At 34.5% G+C, this 12,394-nt stretch overlaps 1 protein-coding gene across 1 annotated transcript in view; it reads left to right on the top strand.

The window, feature by feature from the left end:
- ZNF804B (zinc finger protein 804B) overlaps positions 1-12,394 on the top strand; it is a 612,804-nt gene that overhangs the window by 459,821 nt on the left and 140,589 nt on the right. The gene's annotated exons all lie outside the window — the stretch shown is intronic.

Raw genomic sequence — 12,394 nt, 5'->3', positions numbered from 1 at the left:
GATTTATATTATAGCATTTTATAAGAACTGGCCCCATATTAGCAGAAAAAAAGGTGAAAACAGAAAGAAATAAAGCAATTTCTGTCATGTGGCCAAATGCATGTAGCCAAAACTAAACACTTAAGTATGAATACTTTCAGATTTTATTTTTCCCTGTATTTGCATTGCTTTTAAGTGTTACTTTTTTTCCCCAATCTTCTTTTGTATATAAAAGGGCAAACAACTTTGTTCGTGTCTGAGGAATAGTTCCTGGTAAACCCTCTTTCAGCCACCTGGTTTTGAAATAAATGACTTTCACTCCTTCTGCAATAGTAATCTGTTCTTGATTTAAAAAAGATGTTTAGAAAAAGAAAACAAAATACTTATTCACCTACATGAGCCTGGAGTAATATGATATAGCAGTTGTGTTGTACTTATAAATACATTTTTGGGGAACTGAGAAAATCCTTTTTCTTCTGCTCACTTTGAAAATAATAAGAGCCCTTTGCAATGTAATCTCCCTGAGGAAACAACACAGGGACCTCCACAGGCAAACCACTTTTCTAGCCCCTAACTTTCTAATCTAAATCTTTCCATCAATATCTGATATATTCTGTCAACCTTGATGACTGTCTTGGAATGTAATTCCAAAGTTACTCTCAGCATTTTATTTGCAAGAGCACAAATATCAGAGTCCTTTGATTTTTTTAGAGATTGGCTTAATCTTTAACACTAGACTTGGAATGTTGCTATGTGGGGCTCTACATTTGAAAGCAAAACACTTGGCAGGGAATTAACTTTAGCCCTTAGTGGTTGGAATTGACCCTCTCAGTTTCCAAATCTTTTTCTGTTGTTTCTGACATAGAAACTCATTTAAATGAAAGAGAATATATTCTCTTTTGTACAAATTTTGATGGATCATATTCTTTCTCACCAGTCGATTGCAAATGGGAAAGTACATCAGTAAAATCATTACATTTTAGTCACTTATCTTGAATGAGTAGAAACTAAGGGAGCTCCAAACAAACAAGCCATGCAGAAAACCATAATAAAGTAAAAACAGTCTAAACAAGTGGTTTTCACACATTCAAACTATAACTGTAAATCAGATATCTTTTGGCACAAATTATTAGATTAAAGAAATTTGGGAGATATTAATGTGAGACATAAAATTTACTGTAATCTCTTCTCGTGTCTTGGGATTTGTCTGCAGTGGCAAAAGTTGGGAGAAGCAAGTGAGTATTCATTTTTTCTGCTGAGTAAATCATTGTGGAAACTAGTGAGCCTGAATATTCAGATTCCTTTCCCTCGAATTCTTGTCTCACTTTCATATTTTATTGTCAAAAATATTACATTAACTGACTTCTTTTTCTCCTCAAACATAACTTTGACATGTAAGTATCCTGTTCCAAAGTAACAAGAATTAATGACACTGTGTTAGAGTTCAAAAGAAACTTGTCGATTAACCAAACCCCTCTTTTAGGGGTAGGAAAATTGGGAATGAAGGAAGTCATACACTTCTAGCTGGTAGTAAGGCCAGATATAGACCAGAAGTCTCCTTGATCTCCTACCTGAAAACAGGACTTATACCACATTTGCTTGTATGGGTTGGGAAAGTCATTTGATTGTGTTTCATTTTACTGTATTTCTCAGATACTGCATTTTTTTTTTTTTTAAATTGACAGATTGAAGGTTTGTGGCAATGCTGCATCAAACAAGTCTACATGTGCCATTCTCCCGACAGCCTGTGCTCATTTCTTGTCTCTGTGTTACACTTTGGTAATTCTCACAATATTTCAAACCCTTTCATTATTATTCTATTTGTTATGGTGATCCATGATCAGTGATCTTTGATGTTTATATTGTAATTGTTTGGAGGCACCAAGAACCATGTTCATATAGAACTGTGAACTTAACCAATAAATGTTGTAAGTGTTCTGACTGCTTCACTGAGCAGCAGTTCCCCCATCTCTCTCCTTTTCCTTGGCCTTCTCTATTCCCTGAGACACAATAATATTGAAATTAGGTCAATTTTTAATCCCGCAATGACCTCTAAGTGTTTAAGTAATAGGAAAGTCATAGTTCTCTCACTTTAAAGCAAAAGCTAGAAATTATTAAGCTTAGTGAGGAAGGCATGTCAAAAGCTGAGATATGCTGAAAGCGCGGACACTTGAATCAAACAGTTAGCAAGGTTCTGAATGCAAAGGAAAAGTTTTTAAAGAAAATTAACAGTGCTACTCCAGTGAACACATGAATGATGAAAAAGCAAAACAGCCTTATTGCCAATATGGAGAAAGTTTGAGTGGACTAAAGAGAAGATCAAACCAGTCACAACATTCCCTTAAGCAAAAGCCTAATCCAGAGCAATGCCTTAACTCTCTTTAATTCTGTGAAGGCTGGGAGAGGTGAGGAAGCTGAAGAAGAAAAGATTGAAGCTAGGAGAGGGTAGTTCATGAGGTTTAAGGAAAGAAGCCATCTCTATAACATTAAAGTTACAAGGTGATGATGTAGAAACTGCAGCAAGTGATCCAGAATATCTAGCTAAGATCACTGATGAAGGTGGCTATACCAGGCAACCGGTTTTCAATGGCAGATAAAAGAGGCTTCTATTGGAAGAAGATACCATATACAACTTTCATAGCTAAAGAGAAGAATTCCTAACAGGGGATAATGTAGCTGGTGACTTTAAGTTGAAGCCAGCATTCATTTACCATTCAGAAAATCCTAGACTCTTGATAATTATGCTAAATCTGTTCTGTCTGTGCTCTATAAATGCAACAACAAAGCATGGAAGACAGCAGAACATTTTACATCATGGCTTACTGAATACTTTAAGCCCACTGTTGAGCCCTATTACTCAAAAAGATTAATTTCAAAGTGTTTCTGCCCATTGACAATGCACCTATTCACCCAAGAGCTCTGATGAAGATGTATAAGGAGACTGTTGACCTAAAGGAAGAAGCCAAGGCACAAAATATAATTTTAGGTAGTTTACTTGAACCAAGGTGAGGCAGCTGCTCGGAAGCCTCGACCCAAGTAACCTTGTGGTATGAGCCCCATTTGGCCTTTGTTACAAGCAGGTTTTTAGAGGCAAAAAAGACAAGGAGTGGGCTGACACAAAGTTATTTTGTAGGAATCCTCATCGGTTTACAGAAATGACAATGATTAGTGATTATCTATACATTGTGAACTAGAGTGTACGGGCCACAGTGTCCAGCATGTGGCATTCTTAGCTTAATTTACAGCTATTTGTGGTGACAGTCTAGAGTGCCTACAGCAAGCAGCTTCAAGAGGGGAAGCAGATTGTGACTGCTGCCTCATTCCCATTTCTCTCTGGGACTGATAATTAAGAAGTGTTTGGAATTCCTCAGATAAATTTTTTTCTTTCTTAAAATTAATGTTTTTATGCCTGCTAACACAACATCCACTCTGTAGCCTATGAATCAAGGAGTAATTTCAACTATCAAGCCCTACTATTTAATGAAATACATTTCATAAATTTATAGTGCCATAGATAGTGATTTCTTTGATGGATCTGGGAAAGGTAAATTGAACACCTCTCCAAAGAATTAATTATTCTAGATGCCATTAAGAACATTCATGTTTCATAGAAAGAGGTTGAAATATCAATATTAACAGAAGTTTAAATAAGTTGTTTCCAGCCCTCATAAGTGACTTTGAGGGGTTCAAGACTTCAGTGGAGGAAATCACTGCAGATATGGTTTTAATAGCAAGAAAACAGCCGGGCACAGTGGCTCATGCCTGTAATCCCAGCACTTTGGAAGGCTGAGATGGGAGGATCACCTGAGGTCAGGAGTTCCAGACCAGCCTGGCCAATATGACGAAACCCTGTCTCTACTAAAAATACAAAAATTAGCCGGGCATAGTGGCACACACCTGTAATCCCAGCTACTCAGTAGGCTGAGGCAGGAGAATCACTTGAACCTGGGAAGCAGAGGCTGCAGTGAGCCGAGATCGTGCCATTTCACTCCAGCCTGGGCAACAAGAGCAAAACTCAGTCCAAAAAAAAACAAAACAAAAACAAAAACAAAAAGCAAGAAAACTAGAATGAAAATACGGGCCTGAAGATATGACTGAATTATTGTGATTTCTTAATAAAATTTTAACAGATGAGGAGTTGCTTCTTATGGATGAGCAAAGAAAGTGGTTTCTTGACATGCCTGAGATGAATCTACTTCTGGTGAAGATGCTATTAACATTGTTCAAATGGCAAGAAATGATTTAGAATATTACATAAACTTAGTTGATAAAGCAGCTATAGGGTTTGAGAGGATTTACTCCAAATTCAAAAGAAGTTCTACTGTGGGCAAACTGCTATTAAACAGCACTGCATGCTCCAGAGGAACTTTTCATGAAAGGAAGAGTAAATCACAATGGTCAACTGTATTATTATCTAATTTTAAGAAATTGCCACAGATACCCCAACCTTTGGCAACCACTACCCTGATCAGTCAGCAGAAATCAACATCAAGGCAAGAAGACTCTCCCTCAGCAAAAAGATTTTTACTCGCTGAAGGCTCAGATGATTGTTAGCATTTTTTAGCAATAAAGTATTTTAAAATTATGCCAGGTACCTTGCTTTATGGAAGTAATGCTATTGCACACATAATAGACTATAGGATACCGTAAATATAACTTTTATGTGCACAGGAAACCAACAAATACATGTGACTTGCTTCATTGCAATGTTTGCTTTATTTTCAGTGATCTGCAACTGAACCTATGATATCTCTGAGTTATGCCTGTGTTGCATTTTCTTCATACGAATGAATTTTTAAAGTTATACGCTCGATTTAGGAAATAAAAATGTTTGCTAGACACATTGGGTATAAAAAATATACCCAAACTAAATAGAAACAAGTCTTCAAGAATAACATAAATTAAAAACTAGCTATGTAAAGTATTCATATAAAAGACAAAATTATCACATATATTTAAGAAAAGTAAATTTTGAAATTATAAAATATATTTGTCAATATGTTTAATTTCCAGTATTCATTATGAATCTATGAAATATGCAAACAAGTGATTAATTTCAATATGATTGTTGATTAGTTCAGCAGCCACTGACAAGTGTGCATAAGGTACAAGAATTATCTTTAATAACACAAAATTGCCATCTGAATGCTTTTAAGGCCTCATAAACCCTGATAGAGTGTAAGAAATAGCCCACAAATTGTTGAGTTTGCTATCAACTAAATTCTGAATAACTCATCAGCTCTTAAGGTTATGACTAGAGGGTATCGATTAACTGTCTTATCCACTGAAGCAGTTGTTATAACTTTAGCAATATTTTAATCTCTCTGTAATGAATCATGAAATCTATATTTTCAAAAAGTATTTGAATGACATGCAGTGGTATTTGTATCATGAAATTAAACATTCATTACCACTACCATAAAGTAAAAATAAAATATACCACCAGGACAAACAGCCTGTATGAAAAAGGAGAAAATTAATTGCCTGAGGGCATTATGTAGAAAGCAGAAATGTCAAAGTGTGATAGGTGGCAGAGAGAGAAATCTAAACTGGATGTTTTAGCAGTTCATCCTGTAAGAATAGCTTACATGTTAAATTATACTTTGCTCACAGAAAGGTATAATTTACAAAAACTATGAATATAATTTTCACTTTTTCAATGAAATAAGCAATAATTATAAACTCTAAGAAAATATTGATCCTGTTATGTATGAGATAATATCTGTCTAGAACTTTTCTAAAAATGGGAGCTTAAGGATTCTTATTAGGAGGATGAAAAATAAATTAGACTCATCATTAACTGTTAACAGTTTGTTGAGAATATAATACACTACACATATTTAAAGTGTACAGTTCAACCAGTTGTGACATATGTATGCATCCATGCATCACTAAAATCAAGATAGTTTAATGTATGTATCACCCTTGAGAGTTATCTAATGCCTTTTTAAAATTCCTTCCTTCTGTCTTTTCACCCCCTTTACCCCTGTACCCCTTCTTTCCCTTCCACCGCTCCCTGAGTTCAAAGTACCACTGAAAACAAGCTAATTACCCATCCACAGGGGAATGGATAAAAAAATGGTGGTATATCCATACAATAGAATGCCATTCGACAATGGAAATGAAGAACTGGTATGTACAAAATGGATTAAACTAAAAAAAAAGCTAAGTGAAGTCAGACAAATATAGTGCATGTTCTATGATTCCATTTATATAAAATCTTGTGAAATGCAAAGTAACCTATAGTGACTTACTGTTTTTGAAACTACCAGATGTATATTACCATTACCATTTATACTGAAACTATTCCAGAAAATTGGGAAGGAAGGACTCCTGCCCAATTCATTCTATGAGGCCATCATCATTCTGACACCATACCTAGCAGGGACACAACAAAAAAAGAAAACTTCAAGCCAGTGTCCATGATGAACATCAATGCAAACATCCTCAATAAAATACTAGCAAACCAAATCCAGCAGCACATCAAAAAGCCTATCCACCATGATGAAATAGGATTTATCCCAGGATGCAAGGTTAGTTCAACATTCATAAATCAATAAACATGATTAATCACAAAAACAGAACTACAAACTAACCACATGATTATCTCAATAGATGCAGAAATGGCCCTCAAAAAAATTCAACATCCTTTCATGTTAAGAACTCAATAAACTAGGTATTGAAGGAACATGCCTCAAAATAATAAGAGCCATAGATGACAAACCCACAGCCAATATCATACTGAATGGGCAAAAGCTTGGAACATTCACTTTGAAAACTGGCACAAGGCAGGGATGCCCTCTTTCACGACTCCTATTCAGTGTAGTATTGGAAGTCCTGGACAGGGAAATCAGGCAAGAGAAAGAAATAAAGCACATCTAAACAGGAAGAGAGGAAGTCAAACCATCTTAGTTTGCAAATGACATGATCCTATATCTAGAAAACCCTATCATCTCAGCCCAAAAGCTTCTTAAGCTGATAAGAAACTTCAGCAAATCTTAGGATGCAAAATCAATGTGCAAAAATTTCTAGCATTTCTATACACCTACAGTAGGCAAGCAGAGAGCCAAATCATGAAAGAACTCCCATTCACAATTGCTAAAAAAAAAGAAGAAAATACCTAGAAATATAGTTTACAAGAGAAGTGAAGGACCTCTTGAAAGAGAACTATAAACCACTGCTCAAAGAAGTCAGAGAGGACACAGGCAAATGGAAAAATATTCCATGCTCATGAATAAGAAGAATCAACATCATGAAAATGGCCATACTGCCCAAAGTAATTTATAGATTTGATGCTATTCCCAGAACTAGAAAAAACTATCTTAGAATTCATATGGAACCAAAAAAAGAGCCTGAATAGCCAATACAATCCTAAGCGTAAAGAACAAAGCTGGAGGCACCACACTACCTGACTTCAAACTATACTTCAAGACTACAATAACCAAGAGAGCATGATACTGGTACTAAAACAGACCCATAGGCCAATGAAACAGAATAGAAACTTCGGAAATAAGGCCACACACTTACAACCATCTGATCTTTGACAACATGTAGACCAATGGAACAGAATAGAGAATTCGGAAATAAGACCACACACCTACAACCATCAGATCTTTGACAAACCTGACAGAGACAAGCAATGGGGAAAGGAGTGCTATTTAATAAATGGTGCTCGGAGAGCTGGCTAGCCATATGAAGAAAATTGTATCTGGACCCCCTCCTTAACCTTATACAAAAATTAACTCGAGATGGATTAAAGACTTAAATGTAAAACCCAAAACTGTAAAAACCCTAGGGGAAAATCTAGGCAATACTATCCGACATAGGCAGAGGCAAAGATTTCATGAGAGAGATGCCAAAAGCAATTGCAACAAAAGCAAAAATTGACAAATGGGATCTAATTAAACTAAAGAGCTTCTGTATAGCAAAAGAAACTATCATCAGAGTGAACAGACAACCTACAGAATGGGAGAACATTTTTGCAATCTATCCATCCAAAAAAGGGTAATATCCAGCATCTACAAGGAACTTAAACAAAATAACAGGGAAAAAAACCCTATTAAAAAATGGGCAAAGGACATGAACAGACACTTCTCAAAATAAGATATACATACGATCAACAAACATATGAAAAAAAGCTCAGCATCACTGATCATCATAAAAATGCAGATCAAATCCACAATGAGAGAGCATCTCACACCAATCAGAATGGCTATTAGTTAAAAGTCAAAAAACAACAGATGCTGGCAAGTTTGCAGAGAAATAGGAATGCTTTTACACTGTTGGTGGGAGTGTAAATTAGTTCAACCATTACGGGAGACAGTGTGGTGATTCCTCAAAGACCTAGTGGCAGAAATACTATTTGACCCAGCAATCTTAATACCTAGGTGATGAGATGATTTGTGCAGCAAACCACTGTGTCACACATTTACCTGTGTAACAATCCTGCACATCCTGCAGAGGTAGTCCTGAACTTAAAATAAAAGCTGAAGAAAAAAATTATATCTTTCAACTACTAACACCTAAAACGAAACAAAACAGAACAGAACAAAAAGGCCTCAGTGCCTGACTGTAGCAGTTTTAAAAGTTTTTCCAGGGACAATATGGTTTGCCACAAAAATCTGACAGGAAGAAAATAAAAAGCAGAAGCAAAATATGTGAATATAAAAGTCACACTACCAGCTCTCCCTTTGTTGATGACTTCCTTTTGCAAATTGTCTTCCACTAAGTAATGTAGTCTGCATAAAAATCCTTTCATTTTTCTTCCTCTTTGCTTCTATTGGCTATTTGATTATAATATTTTGTATATACTATAAGAGTTTTCATATTATCTACTTTTTTATAACTGCTACATGAAAATAAAAAGGGAAGCGCTTTTGAAATTGTAATTATGAGAAAATCAGGAATCTTAGATCTTGATTCAATCTATGTCACTTAGTTACTCATTAGAATTTATATTTTTCTCTTAACAGCACGCTTAGATTCTTGATTTTTCCTTTTCTTGTTATAATAGTATATGCACAGGTTAGTGGATTTAGATTTAGTTCAGTTATATAGAGTTAAAGATAGTTGACATTTTTGTACACTTTAGTTTTGAATACTGAAGAAATATGTCATTTCTATGTGAACAAATTATTCTTCAATTGATTAGCAAATTGGATGCTTAGACACTACTAAAAGTTATTTAAATAATGACACCTTATTAGTATGTTTCCACGTGCAGATCTGGCCATTAAAGATTGATGAGTAGAACACTGACCTTAGAATGTCCAAGTTTTCATGAAAATATTCACTAAATGAACAATAGGATTAACAAGCAAACGGATTATTAAACCTTTGCAAATAGATTATTAAATCTTTGCAAATACATATTTTTATTGCAATACTAGCTTGATCAACTAATGATATGATTTAAGGCATATAGGTTAAAATGGGGACAGTTTATGGAAATGCTACTCACACACACATATAGAGTCATATGTAATTTTTAAAGCTTTTAATTGTTAAACAGACAAAATAATTGGTGTGAATCTAGACATTCTTTTAGTTAGAAATGTTATAAATTGATACCTTTCATTTTACTATTTGTAGTAAATGCATAAAGCCCAAAGTAATTTCTAATCACCTTGCTGTTCATGCTCACTGAGTGTTTATATGTTTACAATAATATTAATAGCATTTGTAAGACTACGTGTTTTCTTCTAATGAAAGCATTATAGAATCAGATCACATTGCAGTTAGTGAAAAACACCATAAGCTAGTGTGTTTTATACTAAATAAAAAATAATATGACCTTGAGGTTACCTGTCATTACTCAACGAATATTTTCACTGTAAATGCAATAAAAGTTAATACATGTCATTACAGAGTGATTAAACATTATTTATTGTTAATCTTTGAGTAGATTTATGTTATAAATTGATAAAATTTTAAATAACTGCTTTTTTTAAAGTAGTAAGAATACAACAGAAAATATGTAAAGCTTTCTATCAATAACAAAAACAAGTACAAAAAACAAAAAAAAAACTCAGTCCATCTGTACTCCAGCCAAAGGCAGAAATTCAAAAGACATAGTAGCAAAAGGTCATGTCAGGAAGCTAGCTCACCATCTGTAGCAGAAAGCAGAGCCTGTTTTCAGTAAGGAAAATGTATGTTTAATGCAAAAAACATTATTTCTAACAAGTAACTTATCCGGAATATGGAGCCATAGGGAGTTTAGAAATAAAAAAGTCAGCAATAAAGGACACTGGTGTCCCCCAGAAGGCCATTATTAAGTGTCTGGCTGAGGCTTCTGCTTGCACAGGATTTTTTCTTCCCCCTCTTAGTTTGCAACACAAAGACTGGCCCCATTGAAAGAAAAACTTGTTATCCACATAGTATATCACTCAGTTGGGTACAGATAACTACATCTCTTCCCAGTGAGAAGAAATCCTTTTTATTAGGCTTTGTGGGCCCATTCTTTACTTACATTGTTTGGGTGCCAGTTATGGGAGGCCAGGCTTTCCCTTTCCCGCTGGAGTCAGCATTTTTCAGGGCAATCCTCAAAACTCCTGCAAGACTCCATTCCCAAACCAGACTCTTCTACTCTAACCTGCCAATTTTTTTTAAACTATCACAGTACAGCATATTCAAATCTAATGTCATGTTTTTATATTGCTGTTAAAATCTGAAAAAGACAAAATAACCCAAAACAAAACTTAGAAAATATAAACAAATTAACAGCACTATAGAAATACAAGGCTTTTACTATACTAAGTATTTATTGGAATTGTTTCTATAATCAATATATTGGCCTGATGGGTTAGTTACACTTACACATTTGTTTAAAAGATGACAAAACAGATCAAATTGCTGAGTGTCCCACACCCATGAGAAACTGAAGCTCTGATTTAAATTCAGGCTGACTCCAGAACGATACTCCTAGCCACAAGGATGTACTGCCTTTTCATTTTTAATAACTAGTTTCAAAACTCAGATCTTCCTAGATATTATTCTTACTGGCATCTTTCTATTTTGGTCACTTCCTCAGAATTTATGACATTTTATATACATATACACACATACATATACATATAAACATCCATATATGTGTGTGTATATATATATGTATACATTATATATGTAGCATATTATATAATATGTATATAATATATAGGTATATGTGTATATTATAAAATATGTGTGTATATGTTATATATACACATATATAGATATAAATACATCTATAATATACATATTTATATTTAAAAATATATTTGTTCACCTTTGTATGGTGCTCAGAACTGTGCCTTCTACTTTTCATGTTTGAATTTATTTAATCATTCGAATCATTCTGTGAGAGTGATATTGTTATCCTCATTTTATAGAGGTTAAGTGATGCACCGAAGATCATTGAGTTTGCATGTGGTTGAGCTTGGATTAAAAGACTTTTGTCCCAATCACTGTACAACCCAAATGCTCTTTACTCTTAATTAGATGTAACATGCTTCCTTCTTTTCTCAAGTTTTATCTCTATTAGTTAACTATACATTCTTTTAGTATAGGGACAATACCTTCCAAGTCATATACAATTCCTGTAGCCCCTAACACAGTAAGAGTTTAATACATAGTTGGCGAATGTATTTCCAACCTTAGGATTCCTGTCCTGGTTTGTAAAATCTCCAACTGAGATCATAAATCTCCTCTTAAATTTACTACCAATACTTAGACTCCTGAAAAATGTCTCATGACAACGAGCTTCTTACCAAGGAGCACTGATGATTTTGATCAGACCCAGAGAATGTCAAGGTCAAGATTGATACAACAAAATATTGATTCCCATAGATGTAAATATTGTTGACCTTCCTATACTTTCAAGTTTCTACCAATAAATTTCAAATCATGAACAATCTTAGAAGAAATATGTCCCCCACTCCCACACAAATAGCCTTTGACTAAAAAATTATCTAGAACTGAGGAAATCATTCATGGTTTCTTTCTTCTGTCTCCCCCAACATATTATTTTTAAATTCTACTTTACAGCACCACACCCCTGATTCTTGCCTCCATTCATTTTCTTTTCTACCCTTTGGTCACAAGGGAAATATGGATTCTTTGCCCACCTGAGGCATCTGTTTTCTCTTTCTGTCTCCATGTTTTCATGATACTTCTCATATATGTTTTACTTCCCCTTTTTTCTGTCACTTGACATTCCTCCCTACATGGGCATTCCAGTGTGAAACCATAGTGATATTCAGGCATGCAACTAATGAAGAGGCAGACTCTTATCTGAGCTTTTCTGACGCTCTTAGGGAAAGCTTCGTCGTATTTATTTAGATTTTTTAAGATATAGTTGTTTCTTATCAATGAAAGTTATTTTTTTCATTTTATATTACAGAAGAGACATTCTCTACTAAAAAGAGTGTAAATATTCCCT

Source organism: Hylobates moloch, unplaced genomic scaffold (assembly GCF_009828535.3).
Source record: "Hylobates moloch isolate HMO894 unplaced genomic scaffold, HMol_V3 SCAFFOLD_1, whole genome shotgun sequence".
Lineage (NCBI taxonomy): Eukaryota > Metazoa > Chordata > Mammalia > Primates > Hylobatidae > Hylobates > Hylobates moloch.
This window is presented reverse-complemented; position numbering and strand designations above follow the sequence as displayed.